The sequence below is a fragment of the Triticum aestivum genome, chromosome 2B (genome assembly GCF_018294505.1).
Source record: "Triticum aestivum cultivar Chinese Spring chromosome 2B, IWGSC CS RefSeq v2.1, whole genome shotgun sequence".
Taxonomy (NCBI): Eukaryota; Viridiplantae; Streptophyta; class Magnoliopsida; order Poales; family Poaceae; genus Triticum; species Triticum aestivum.
In genome coordinates this window covers 572974354-572987620 of record NC_057798.1, presented here as the reverse complement: position 1 = coordinate 572987620, position 13267 = coordinate 572974354, and the positions used below count along the sequence as shown (strand labels likewise).

General features: G+C 44.0%; 2 long non-coding RNA genes across 5 annotated transcripts; both read right to left on the bottom strand.

The window, feature by feature from the left end:
- Positions 1–482: 482 nt before the first annotated feature.
- LOC123046104 (uncharacterized) lies at positions 483–2811 on the bottom strand. Of its 2 annotated transcripts, none has more exons than XR_006421952.1 (3): positions 1685–2811; positions 1425–1578; positions 483–1342 (listed from the first exon to the last, which is right to left on the bottom strand). It is a non-coding gene; the product is annotated as an uncharacterized lncRNA (long non-coding RNA). The 2 variants fall into 2 exon arrangements; XR_006421953.1 differs by having other exon boundaries at positions 1425–1575.
- Positions 2812–7925: 5114 nt separating this feature from the next.
- Positions 7926–13183, bottom strand: LOC123046103 (uncharacterized). 3 transcript variants are annotated; one of them, XR_006421950.1, is made up of 6 exons: positions 12361–13183; positions 11637–11772; positions 10679–10757; positions 8621–10555; positions 8436–8526; positions 7926–8004 (listed from the first exon to the last, which is right to left on the bottom strand). It is a non-coding gene; the product is annotated as an uncharacterized lncRNA (long non-coding RNA). The 3 variants fall into 3 exon arrangements; XR_006421951.1 differs by having other exon boundaries at positions 7945–8004; positions 8393–8526; positions 11637–11765; XR_006421949.1 differs by having other exon boundaries at positions 7946–8004; positions 8393–8526.
- Positions 13184–13267: the final 84 nt, after the last annotated feature.

The following is a 13267-nucleotide window of genomic DNA, read 5'->3' as shown; positions in this document are numbered from 1 at the left end:
GCTTCCATAGATAGATTAATTTGCTTGCTTTGCAAAACTATGTTTTGTGGGCACATTTTATTTGGTTTACTATAATTTTAGTTGCTTCATACACAATTTTATATGCTTCGTGCACTTGCTTATATTCAACTTTGTTTTTTCTAGATACTGGAAATTTTGCTGCTTGTGCATAACAGAGTTTCGTCGATCAAGGAAGCATAATGTATGACATTGAGCATCTTCCACACACCAATATTTGCTTCCATCTTCGTTTGTAATATTTGCTTCCATATAAAACTATCTCATAGTATCACATATTTTCTGTCGGAAGCATTGTTCCATGGACTAGAGATTTCATCAACCAAACAGTGATTTGCTTCCATCAAAAAGAAAAATTATTTAGACCTGTTTCAAAAGCATCAATCTCTTGTTTCCATCAACTATAAAATTGCTTCCAACCAAAGTAGTAATAAAATTGCAAACGAAACGATCTTTTCGTATACAGATTTTTTCTGCTTCGCAAACCATGTGGCAGCAGGACATGTATGATGATACATTGAAACAGACTAATACTTTGTGAACACAAATTTACAAATTCATTTACAACAATAGTAAAATACTATTACAACAATAATTTCATTTTGTTGTAGTCGTCATAGCGGAGGGCGGCAATCCGATCATGACAATGTCTGTGTTTGCCATGAGCTCTGCATCGCTCGTCGTAGAACCGACAACTTAGAGCCCGGTTGGTCTAGTAATCAACACACATTGCATCATTATTGGGAATCTGTACAACTGAAGCATTCAGTGAGAAAGAAGGAAGCACAAAATTTAGTAGCTTGTACAAAAATCCACTAAATAAAGCAATATGGTTGTATAATGAAATTCATGAACAAAAGCAAATGGTTGAAGCAGAGAGTAGTAGTGGTTGAAGAGACACTAGTATCGGATAATGGTTGAAGCAAAAAAAATGTACAGTCAGAGTAGCACACACTTACAATGGTGGAAGCAAAAATTCATCACCATAGAATCATATGCAATAATCTATGAAGCATGGTTGCTAGGATGTAATATCTTCATTTTCTCACAACATACATAAAAGACACACTAGAGTAAAAACATGTTATGGGAACTCGGTTAAGGCAAAAATTCATCACCATATAATTATATGCATGAAAAATAAGGGAACTCAACATTAGGGAACTTGGTATGGAGAAGTTGGTCGTGCTTCGTTGCGATTGTAATCGTGCTTCTATTTGATGTCGGACGTGCGTCCTGCCAATGCTGGAAGTGCATGGTAGGCATGCTTCCTTTATCGCCATGGTTAGCGGCACTAAGAAGGATTGGCATGCATGGAGCGGCGCTGCAACAACGATGAACCATTAGCCGAGACCTCCTTTACTGCAAAGTAGGATAGCTGAATATCAAATTAAAATGAGGTCAACCGAGGACGTGAAGCCGATGTGCAACCGGCCGGGCGTGCTCTGGTCGCTGTCGAGAAGGGATGGCACTCCAGGAGAAGGGAGCATTATCCTGTCACTTGGTGATTGCCCGATGCCTATCCATCCTCCCTGCTGGGATGGGCATCACGGCCACCTACTAATCAAGCACATATGAATCAAGCATAGGAGAATTAAATCATTGCGACGCAACCAGCAAAATCAGTGAGGAACACACATTGGAATCAACTCTTTGTGACGCTCACCATGCCAAAAGGAACGGCCATCAAACTTCTTGCTCACGATTGTTGGTGCCCGCTCACATCGGCCTTGGCGGATCATGGTCGTGGTGTCGTGGAGAATTAGCACCTCGGCAGATCACGGCCATGATTGTCATGCAGAATTAGCAGCTCGGTAGATCAATGAACAGACGATGTGGTGGGGAGGAGTAGAGGAAGAGGACTGACCGATGAGGTGTCCACGATACACAACGACGATGGGCGATGGAGGCGGGGGTGGTGGAAGGGATCTGGGCGAGGCGAGCTTGGGCCTGTGCGTGCTGTTGGCGGCGAATGGAATCGGGAGGCATGTGGGGCGAGAAATTAGGAACAGGTTAGATGCGGGAGTTGCGGGAAGTTAATGCCCGGATGTTGGGATTTTTTTCTCCTTTTTGAACATACTAGCAAAAAGACCCGTGCGTTGCAACGGGAGAAAAATGTTCAATTTGTATGTAAAATTGTAAAATTTATGTAAAGAAATGTTCAATGTATATTCTTCTAAAAATACAACGTATATCAAAAATAAATAAACGTTTGGAATTGCAAAATTTGTTCAGGTTTAAAAATTTTGTTCGAATTTTCGATATTTATCCACGATTTTAAAAACGTATTCATATTCAAATATTTTAAGGAAAATTGTCCACACTTGTTTCCAAGAATTGTTGAAAATATTTAAGAAAAATAAATAGACCTGTCGCTAAACTACTTTAACTTGGGCGCTGCAATTTGAGCATTATCAACAGCTAGCTCATGTGGTTGGTGTCCCTGCTACCTAGCGTGAGGTCGCGAGATCGAACCCATCAAGTGTGGTTTTGTTTTTCGTGCTATTTTCATGTTCTCGTTTCCTGGTTATGGGCCGGCCCGGTTACTTACGTGAGGATTCAGCCGAAGCTCGACTGGGCCGGCCCGATTACGTATCTGAGGTTTCAGCCAAAGCTCGACCGGGCCGGCCTGATTAGGTTTCAGGCAAAGCTCGACTGTTAGAGCTCTCGGGAGTAGTACCATCTTGGATTTTGATTTTGTCTACACGAATTGTAAAAGCATATTATGACATGAGAAAAAAGCGTATTATGACGGTGAACCCGACAAAGTCAATCTGTGCTTTATTATTACTAGCAAAAAGACCCGTGCGTTGCAACGGGAGAGAAAACATAACATACATTCTTAACCCAACAACCATCACTCAAGACCACAATAGGTCCATCTCCTTTATTTTTGCGAGGCATCATATTTGTGTTGCCGCTTATCCTCCTTCTCACCCTCGCCGGCCGGCGATGGCCTCGGTGTTCACAGAAAACAAAACAAAAACGTGTATTTTTGTTGCCGCTTATCTCCTCTCTCTCTCTCTCTCTCTCTCTCTCTCTCTCTCTCTCTCTCTCTCTCTCTCTCTCTCTCTCTCAATGAGAAATCTGTTGTTTTCCCCTGCGAGATTTATTAAAGGTATGCATGTGTAGTTATCGATGTTTTCTCTTCCTTATATTGTTATAGTGGGGTGTTTATTTGCAATCCGGGTCACCGCCGGTACGAAAGGAAAACATATATTACGCTATAAATTATAATTTTGCTCCCAAAATGATATTTTAAAAATATTTAACAGGTAAAATTAACATCATATTTAGATTCCACATATTTTTTGAATAAAATTCATATATAATATGTTAAAATCGAAGTTACAATTTAAAAGATACGGATAATTTAGAAAATCATTGGTTTGACTTAAATATATTCAAAAATAATATTTGAAAATACTTAACAGGTGAAAATGATCTCATATTCATATTCTATATATTTTTCTAATCAAATTTCATATATAACATGTTCAAATCGGAGTTATGGTTTAAAAGATATGGATGATTTAAAAAAACATTGTTTGACATAAATATGATCCGCGGATGAATTACCTAAAACAGCAGGTGGGGTTTCGAAAAATGTAAAATAACAGTTCGGGTGTGACTTAAATCCGGACTACGGGTTGATTCCAACAAAACACAGAGACTTTTGTGTAAAATGTGAAAAAAAGATTCGTTTTAACTTAAAATAGGACTGTGGCTTGAATTTTTTGAAATAGAGAGACTTTTCTAAAAAATGCCATGACGGACGAAAGAAATCCAATTTACTTCATTATTAGGTAAAGAAATGATAATTAAAATGTTAAATGATCAATATTGTCCGTCGATGATTAACTCAAGTTTATAACTTGAGAGCTCCAGATTAGTATATGTTCGAAGCAACATTATTGCATAAATATGTAGGAATACCAAAATGATCCGTAAACTATTTATGACATGGAGCATCTGTGTGAGAGAAGAAAAACTGATTTACTGAACCGAAGACACTAAATCGTGAATGAGATATGTGGCACAACATATACAAAATCACCAACTGATGAAGGGATCCAGCTTTAGAATTTGATAACTGAAAATTAAAAGCCTCTCATTCAACAGTTTTAATCTAACCGTGGCAATGAAAAGCCAGAAATACATGCAGACATGTCATATGTTCGTATTTTTTCTGTGTCACTTAGTGTATCTTCAAAACTAAAATAAGGGCTTATTGTGACTCCATATTTTGGTGTTACGCCTGGGAAAAACATTTAATAAAAAGTTCTGACACAATGTAATTAATTTACAAAAACTATTAGCATAATTAAGTTTCTTCTTTGCTTGAACGCACTTCCGGAGGTGTATAAATGATAATTAAAATGTTAAATGCTCAATATTGTCCGTCGATGATTAAATCATGGAACATTCATATAACTGATAGTCGGAGGAGATCAAACTAACATGTTCAGCATAAAATTCTATAGACAACTTCTCATATCTGTGGGATTTTTGGTTTTTACTATATATGAATTCTCTTAAAATTCAACAATGCTTTGTGTTGTTATTTCAGCATAATCATTCACGTAGGATTAGAAGCCGGAGAATTTGGAAGTTCAACTGACATCCGTCATTACCTGTTGCCGTGCTAACTTACTGGTCACTGGATGAAAAACTACAGAGATTGGACGTTGCTTTGCATTACTTGTGCCACTGCCACATTCGGAATATAGATCACATCTATGGCAGCAGGGTTATCCAGTCCTGTCTGCAGCACAAAGGAGACGTGAGTGGGGACCTTTGTTTCGGGAAGCTGCGGCCTTGATTGCGAGGTTGGCGAGCGGACAGTTGCCGGCCAGCAGGAGCAGCGACCTTTGCGAGCCGGAGCGGGAGCCGTCGAGTTTGGCGAGTGGGTCACGCGAGGGAGACGGCCTAGGTCCTTGCGCATGGTTTGCGTAGCCCGCCGCAAGGGTCGTGCCAGCATGATCTCCGGGTATGGGCGGGCTGGGCAGCGTCTGCACGGTTTCCTCCTGGATGAGCATGCATGCCCAGGCCCCAGGCAAGGGTTGCAGGTTTTTCAACTCCAGTCGGTCCATCGGGAACACGTCGGTGATCGTGTTCATGACGGACTTGCCCGGATCCAAGCAACACCTGAGCGCAGGCTGCATCGATCTCTTGTGTCGCGCTGCAACGAACCAGAAGAACGCCGTGGAGTCCATCCTGGCACAGAGCGCCCTCAGGCTCTCATTGATGCCCACGGCGTCCTAGACCCTTCCTAGAGCCTGCAGCAGCAAGGGAGTCAGACTGCTCGTGATCGCGATACACAGAGATCGCGGCGGCGGAGCACGGCGCTTGCGTTGATGTGTTCGGAGCGGGACGCGAGGCCGCACTCTAAGTCAGCCAAGCCGACTTTCGTTGCCTCCTCTGTCAGAGGGCCACAGCCTCCACATCCCCTCGCCGTCGCGCTCGATGCCATGGGCCTGCCATCAAAATCACTTCCGATCCCTGAAACCCTAGCGCAGCTCTTCTACCTCCACGGGAATCAATCCATATTTATGGGAGGAATTAGAGGAGGCAGCGATACAGAGTTGGACACAGAGTCCGCGTCTTGAGGGAAGACGTGCGTACGGGGATCAATGGGAAGAGGAATAAGGGAACTATCTCGGATTGATAACTTGCTTCGTCTTTCAATCGTACCAAGGCTAGATCCAAGCCTGTAGTTCCTTTTTTTTTGAGCAATAAGCCTGTAGTTCCTAGGTTCGAGTCCTTTTTGAGAGGCCGAGGCCCAGCCAGTTGTGGGCGCACCGGGGAGGAAGGGCGCTACGAACGTGGCCCAAGCGGGAGTTTAGAAGCGTTTTTTGAGCCGAACGTTTCATGTATAGTTTTAGTACCACCTTGGATAACGAAATAATACTATACATTATACGGTGAACAAGTGACGGTGAACCCGGAGACCCAATCCGTGCTTTATTATTAGGGAGAGATAGTACAAATGCCTGTGCGTTTGTACCGGGAGATCTTTTTTGTAAACCCTGCTCCTGCTCCAAGTTCCACTACACTCCACTTCTTATATCCCAAACAAATGTCAAAAATAAGGTTACCTTCATTCGCTATAAGGTGAATGTGCCTTTGTGTTGCCGCGGTTGAATTGTCGCTAAGCTATGCTTTAGGTTGAGGTATGATTCTGCTCTTCACCCGCCTCCATAAGAAAACCTAGATCACCTCTTCTCCTCTCCACGCCGCCATGGTACACCGCCGGGCAAAGCCTGCACAGTGCCGTCGGCGATGAGGAGGTCCTTCGGAGATGTTGTGCCCTGGTGAAGGCGACGAGGAGGTCCTTCGGAGATGTTGTGCCCTGGTAGGAGGGCCGGCTGCTGCGCGTGCGTTGGTGGGTCGTGGGTGGTCTGGGCTGGCGTCTTAGCCTCAGCATGTGGCTACCTTCAGTGGCGGCCCAACCTAGCCTGGTCATTGGAGAAGGGGGCTACATTTGTTCGGATTCGATCGATTTTCGTGGTCTTTCAGTTTCTACATGCCCTTCTCACATTTTCTTCTCCGAGCAAGCGATTTGCTTCACAAATTGCAACCGACCACACTCCTGGTCTACAACAACATCTTCTCGGCCGCTGCTTCCACAAGTCCCTGGGTTGAAAAAAAGTTCGATCCGTCAAGGCAGAGGCTCAGAGGGATGCAGGAGGAACAAGAGCTTGGCTCCCCCAGAGATTTGAATGTAACTTTCTTTTCCCGTACGGGAAAGCAATTGCCGTTGTTTGGACAATGAAGTGTTGATGTGAAGAACAGACCCTAACGTCCTTCGTCAGCGCCTACTTCGACTTTGCACTGCCATTGGATGGAATAGTACTCCAACTAATCGTACTTACAAAGCATGGCAACCCATCTTCCAGCTTACACATCCTTTGAATCTCAAAAGCATGCACCCGCTCTGAACTTTTGAACGTTTACTCTGTTGCTCTCAATTTGTAACTGCTTTTCATGTTCAGATTTAAGGCAAATAAAAAAGGAGTGGAGGGGAGCAGATTTGTCCAGAAATACGACTGGCTAGAACAGAATAATCTCTCCCTCTCTCTTAGAATACACACACACATGCACAAGCAAGTAAATCAAACTTCAAAACTGAATGAACCACACCTGCAGTCATACTTTTGTTGCGACCAGGCCAGGCGGAGGCGGGACACGGTGGCACTGGCGGCTGACACCGCCGAGGTGGACAAGCTCGCATACATTCTCTTCTCTGGGTTCACGAATCTCGTGTCCGCCTTTCCCTGTTCCCCCTTGGCTCCTACCGCACGTGTCCGCCTTTCTCGACGCGGCGTAGGAGGCGAAGGAGGTGGCACGTGGAAGCCTTCAACTGGAAATTAACAAAATGTTTAGTTAGAAGTGAGAACCTTTTTATTATCTTATAAAAAAAACTAAAAGCGTAAATTCACGAGAAGAAGCGTATTGTGACGGTGAACCCACGGAGTCAATCCGTGCTTTATTATTATTTGCACTTGTGGTGACTGGTGTATGATTGACTAAAAAAGGGTAAAAGTACTCCCTTAGGGCAGCCAAACTGTGCCAATGGCTCTGATGGCCTTAGGAAAAAATGGTGAAAAATGATAGCAAATTTAGTCCGTGTACACGCCTAAGCTTCATGGATAACAAACTGTTCAAGTAGCAGTCTTGCTATTTGGTGGCATATAACTGCCAATCATAATCCACGAAGAATTTCTGAAATTTAGATTATTCTGAACATTTTTAGTTACCCCAGAGACATTCAGCAGGTAACAGAGGGCATGCATACTATGTAATCTAGGGACATGTGTTATCTAAAGTCTAAACATTGCCTGAAATACTATGCAAAATAAGTACAACTTCAACAAAGAACAAACAATGAAATAAGAGATTTCATGCCTGGCCTCAATCAGAACAGTCAACACCCTTTTCTGAAGTGCCCATGCCTCTACTGCTGCCTTTTCCCTGCCTCAACACCTGTATCATAGAGCATACATAATGATAAGAATAACATTAGGCTGAGAAACATTGACCCCCTGTACATAAGAGAGCATAGAGCTAGAAAAGTAACGCGAGAATCTTTATATGATTATATCACAAACCATCTATGAATTGACCAACACATCATTCCAATATAAAATTTATGCAGTGCCATGGAGACCATCTGGCGGGAGCATGCTCCCTTGTGGATACAAACAGACATGAATGACTAAGGGAGGGATTTGAAACTTCAGTAACTACATGAATAACATGGTTTCGATTTTCAATCTCCACTGAGATGAAAGTGAAGACACGGTAGAAACAGAGCATTACAAGCCTGTGATTGCATTGCCTGCTACTGTGCAAAAGGCAGCAAGAAGGGTACCAGCATGAATATGCTGTAGCAATCTGGCAGGGATATCACATACACTCTGAGTCTGCAGCTCTTATTCTCTTGCGGTTGTCAGATTTTTCAATAACCAACAGATGCCTGAACCATGGTCGCTTTTACTTGCATATCTGCACACATGAATGAGGTACAGGAAGGAACGAACTATCACCGGGAAGTGGATTCCTATCAAAATAGTGATCGATCTGACAGAGATATACATACAGGCAAGGGGACGGCGAGGACCAAGGGCACTACACCGTGGTCGTCCATCGTCGCCGACTGCCGGTGTCGCCGCGGGGATGTGGATCCAGGCAGGGCGGAGATCCTCCAGCGGCGGAGTATGGCAGGGGCGGTGGCGCTAGGAGGTGCAGCCGATGGGGAAGGCGAGGGGCGGCCGGATCCACGTGTGCTGGCGATGAACGACGGCTGGATCGGGCGCTAGGTGAGGCAGAGGCGCGGGGGCGACGCTCGGCGGCAGGGGGTGGCCGGAGACGCTCGGTGAGGTGGGGCGTGGCAGGACCGCAGGATGCAGGAAGGGTCGTGCAGGTGTGACTCCCCCCGTACCGGTTCGGGGTGTTTATCACGAGGATTGCGGGTTCAATTACCTAAAATGAGAGTGACTTTTCTAAAAAACACCGCGACGGTGAACCCGAAGACCCAATCCATGCTTTATTATTAGGGAGAGACTAGGAAAAGGGCCCGTGCGTTGCAATGAGAGAAACAAATCCTTGTACGTCATAGTCTGTATTTCCACTTCTCCTGCTCACCACATTGTCGATAATGGTCACATCGTCCACCTATTCACAACGAATGTGATCAACCCCAAGGTGGTGAGCTTGGTCATTACATCAGAGGCAGAGTCTCACAGGAATGCCTGGAGGGACCAAACACGGAACATAGTTTTCTGAGGGGGCAAAAGACTTATTAAGCCCCTCCACCAAAAAAAATCTACAGATTGCTTGTGCATTACACTCTAGCACACAGCTTTTGCGATCCCCTCCCAGCACCGGGTTGTAATTCCTCATACCTATAATGGCAGTGGGTCCCATTTTTGTGCTAAAAATCACTACATAACCAACGGGAATATACTACAATGCGTTTGGCATACTGCCATGAGTATTTTACTCCCACCGTCTCAAAATTCTTGTCTTAAATTTGTCTAAATACGGATGTATCAAGTCATGTTTTAATATTAGATACATCCATATCTAGACGAATCCAAGACAAGAATTTTGGGACAGAGGAAGTATCATTATGCATAAATTGTGGTATGATAAATTTGTCGAGATGGGAAGCATCCTAAAAGAATATTAGGTGAGCGCGGGAATTACTGAATTAAAACAAAGTGGTAAAAATCATCCCAACTTGGTAACAAAATGAGTGGCACATATTATAACTGAAATTTGTGTGCAGATCAAAAAGAGCAGTCCGCTTTAGTACCAACTTCCACTCCGCACAGTTTTCAACTTGTATAATGTAATGTGCAAGGATAGCTTCAAAATCAGAAATAGCTAGCACGGAGCCGAAATCATCATTTTAGGTACATCTGATCATGATTTGAGTTCCAGCTAAACAAAAGCAACCCTTAGCTAGAAAATCTATAAACACAGTTATTCTAAAGTTTTTAACCCGGAATTAAATTTATCTTTGGCCATGATGAAGAATATATTTGGGTAACCTCGCATCAAGAGACAATATCGTTTTGGAATAGATCTTACCAGTGATTGGTTTGAACTATAAAACAAACATTGACTTCCTCTGAATTTTGAAGTTAAAAGAAAAACTTAAGAAACAAACTGGCACCTTGGACGAAATATTAATAGGAACAAAACTATCACTGAACTTGTTCATTTTTTTAGCAATTCCATGAATGCAGAACCAGGGAAATATCGTGCAAACAGTTTTGGTTAAAACATATTTTGAAGCAGTCAATAATTTCAGCTTGTAAATCCCATAAATTTCTCAAAAAACATAATAAGTAAACATGAACATGCTCTTACTTGTTGTTCCAACATCAAGAAATAAGGATTGGGCACATATTGGCTACATCTCTGTCGGGCATCGTGGCCTCGTATTGGAAATCTTTGCTTCTGTGCTTTCAATCTGTCGGGTGTTCCAAGCGCCTACTGGATGTCGTTTGTGTTTGTATGTGAGCATCTAAAAAAATAAGTTAATGGTGCATCATGTTAAAGCACAGTTCTGAATTCTTTATGGGCTTATTTCTCTCCAAAATTTAAGAGCCTTGTGAAAATTCCCATCACATAAAATTGAACCACTCACTTTTTTCTCTACGCACTCTGCATAGACAATCTGTCCACTGCCAGTAGCAACTCATGTACACAAAATAGCTCTTCTGAACCTGCGAAAGCCACAATATACATTAAGGATGCAGGCGAACTCACTCACAAATAGCTACTATAAGGCTACTGAATATCACTCACATGAGTTTGTTTCTTCTGGGCAAACACCGAGGTAGAATAGTTTAACATAATATCCATTGAATATCTTATGAGATAGAAGTCTCAACTCTCCTAAAATGAATAATTGTGCCACGCCAATCAAATAGAAGTGCGATATAGTACAGATTTGTTTTACTAAAGAACGATCCCCAATAGCTGTGCGATATAGTACAGAATAGTTGTGCCACACCAAAGCTGTTCTCTTTCAAAGTGAACCTCCAAATAAGAGGACTGGAAAACTCTTTTCCCTCATTCACAATGCTGCTGTTGTTATCTAAACGGCTTTTCAGGACTCACAATATAGCACGGTGCAAAGGGGCTGGTAGGCCTTGATCTTGCCGACAATCTACCATGAGGTTCTAACCACGGCCTTCTCAAAAAGAAAGCTTCCATCTATATCAAGAATGGAAGGTAGAAATCCTAGACAAACATAGTTTAAAAGATCATCTTGGCCAAGTCATTATGCCAATTTCTGAATGCAATGTTTGCGTTATGGATAATTGTATTTACAGGGAGCTAGAAGCATCATATCGGTGAACTGTGTACGTCTTTGTAGTAGCATCAAGCACTGGAATGAAAACCAGAATTATGTATATTGGTGTTATTGAACTACTTTCAAGGGAAACTCGGGCATCAGCATTGGCATATGAGTCTATTCTTTGTTCAGAAAATGATGTAAGTTTTGCATAGGGTTGCATAAGAAAACAACACATTATTAGCTCTGTTCGCATGCCACACTGAAATTGCAGAAATAGATAAGAGCCTCAGTAGCTACCTACCTTTGCATATGGATCACCAGATTGTTGATGCAGGAGGGGCAGTGACGCTGAACCACCGCAGCAATCCTTCTTGCAAGGGCATCCAATGGAACATTTAACCAGATAGTGAGTCCTTTCTTCAGATAACTCCTGCAAACTTCACAAAATAAAATTAGTAAGCATTGCCTTAAAGACCAACTCAGGCTAGATGGGCAAAGCCGAGTGAGGTTTCCAGCGATTACGACCAACACAACGCGCACCATCGGAACACCAATCACGAGCAGGGTTGTTCCAGCAAGATAGAGAGGGAAACCAGAGTAAACTATGTATGCAGATTATTATTTTTAATTTGAACCACTTACACATAAATCATCCTAAATGTGCTGATGCTAGTGCACACACGAAATATCCATTGGGCACATATTGAATGTAGTTGTATGTTAAAATTTCAGGACTCCACTGGGAGTAGATAATATACAACAGACGATTTAGTGTCATACTTCAGTTGGCGCATAGTTGGACAAACTGAGATCAAAACAGTGAAGGTGGTGATGCTGAGTCATATCCCTTTTATGGCTCCATCTCATGCAAGTGAGGAAATAAATTCATTCACGTGACATATCCAATTGAAACATTTCGATAGCTCAACTTAAATAGTCATACATTTATCTAAGAATCACTTATAAAGGCCTATAAAACAACCTCCAAATATTCAGAAAGCAAAATGTGCCAGAAAATTTGTTACCTGACGTCCTGACCACCAACAATTGAGCACAATCTCTGATCCCTCTTGATCTTCTCAGCCTCAGCCCTCTTATCAGCGACTGATTCTCGTAGCCCAACAATTCCCTCAGCCACTAAACGTAGCGGTTGTCCAGCAACCGCAGCTGGTGCACGTCCTCCAGCTTCCGGGCAATCTTCTCCTCCCAACGACCACCGCCTTCTTCATCTCTGCTAGTTTCATCCCATGTGGCCGTTGTGTCCTAGGCATCGCCATCATCTTCGCCGCCGAAGCCGGGCAGCTCAAGAGAGCCGAATTAAGTGATTGGTGGCACAACGGGATATGCGCCCCTGTGTGGAACCACCCGACTCTGGAACCGACAACCAGAGCTCCGACGACAGGCGCCCGCCACGGCAAGACGCTGGGCTGAGCAGCAACAGACTCTCGCAGGGCGTGGCCACCACCAGGATCGCATTAGACTCAGAGAAGTCGGCATCGTCCGCGGCGGAAGGGCAGAAGGAGGCGCGTGCGGGCGTCGAAGGGCGCGGGTAGCCCGTACGCCCCATGGACAGGGCCAGCCCGCTGGACGAGCAGGGCGGCGGCGGCGGCCGCCGGGGAGATAAAGGCCCGCGGGTGTGGGAGCCGGCAACGGCCGCGGCGTCGAGTGTCGCCGGCGGTAGAACGTAGCGAGCGTGGGAGGCACTTGGGGTAGGGGTAGGAGTGCCGGCGGGGTAGGCGGTGGCGGCGCGCTGTAGCCTGTGGCGGGGCTGGGGCCGGCGGGCGGCGGCTCGCGGCAGCGGGTGGCGATGCGCTTGGAGGATTTTTCTCTGTCTAACTGTTCGGGTTGACTTCATTAGGACTGCGGGTTGATTCATATAAACTTTAAGGGGTTTTATGCAAAAATGCTAATGACGGACGACCAGAAACGATC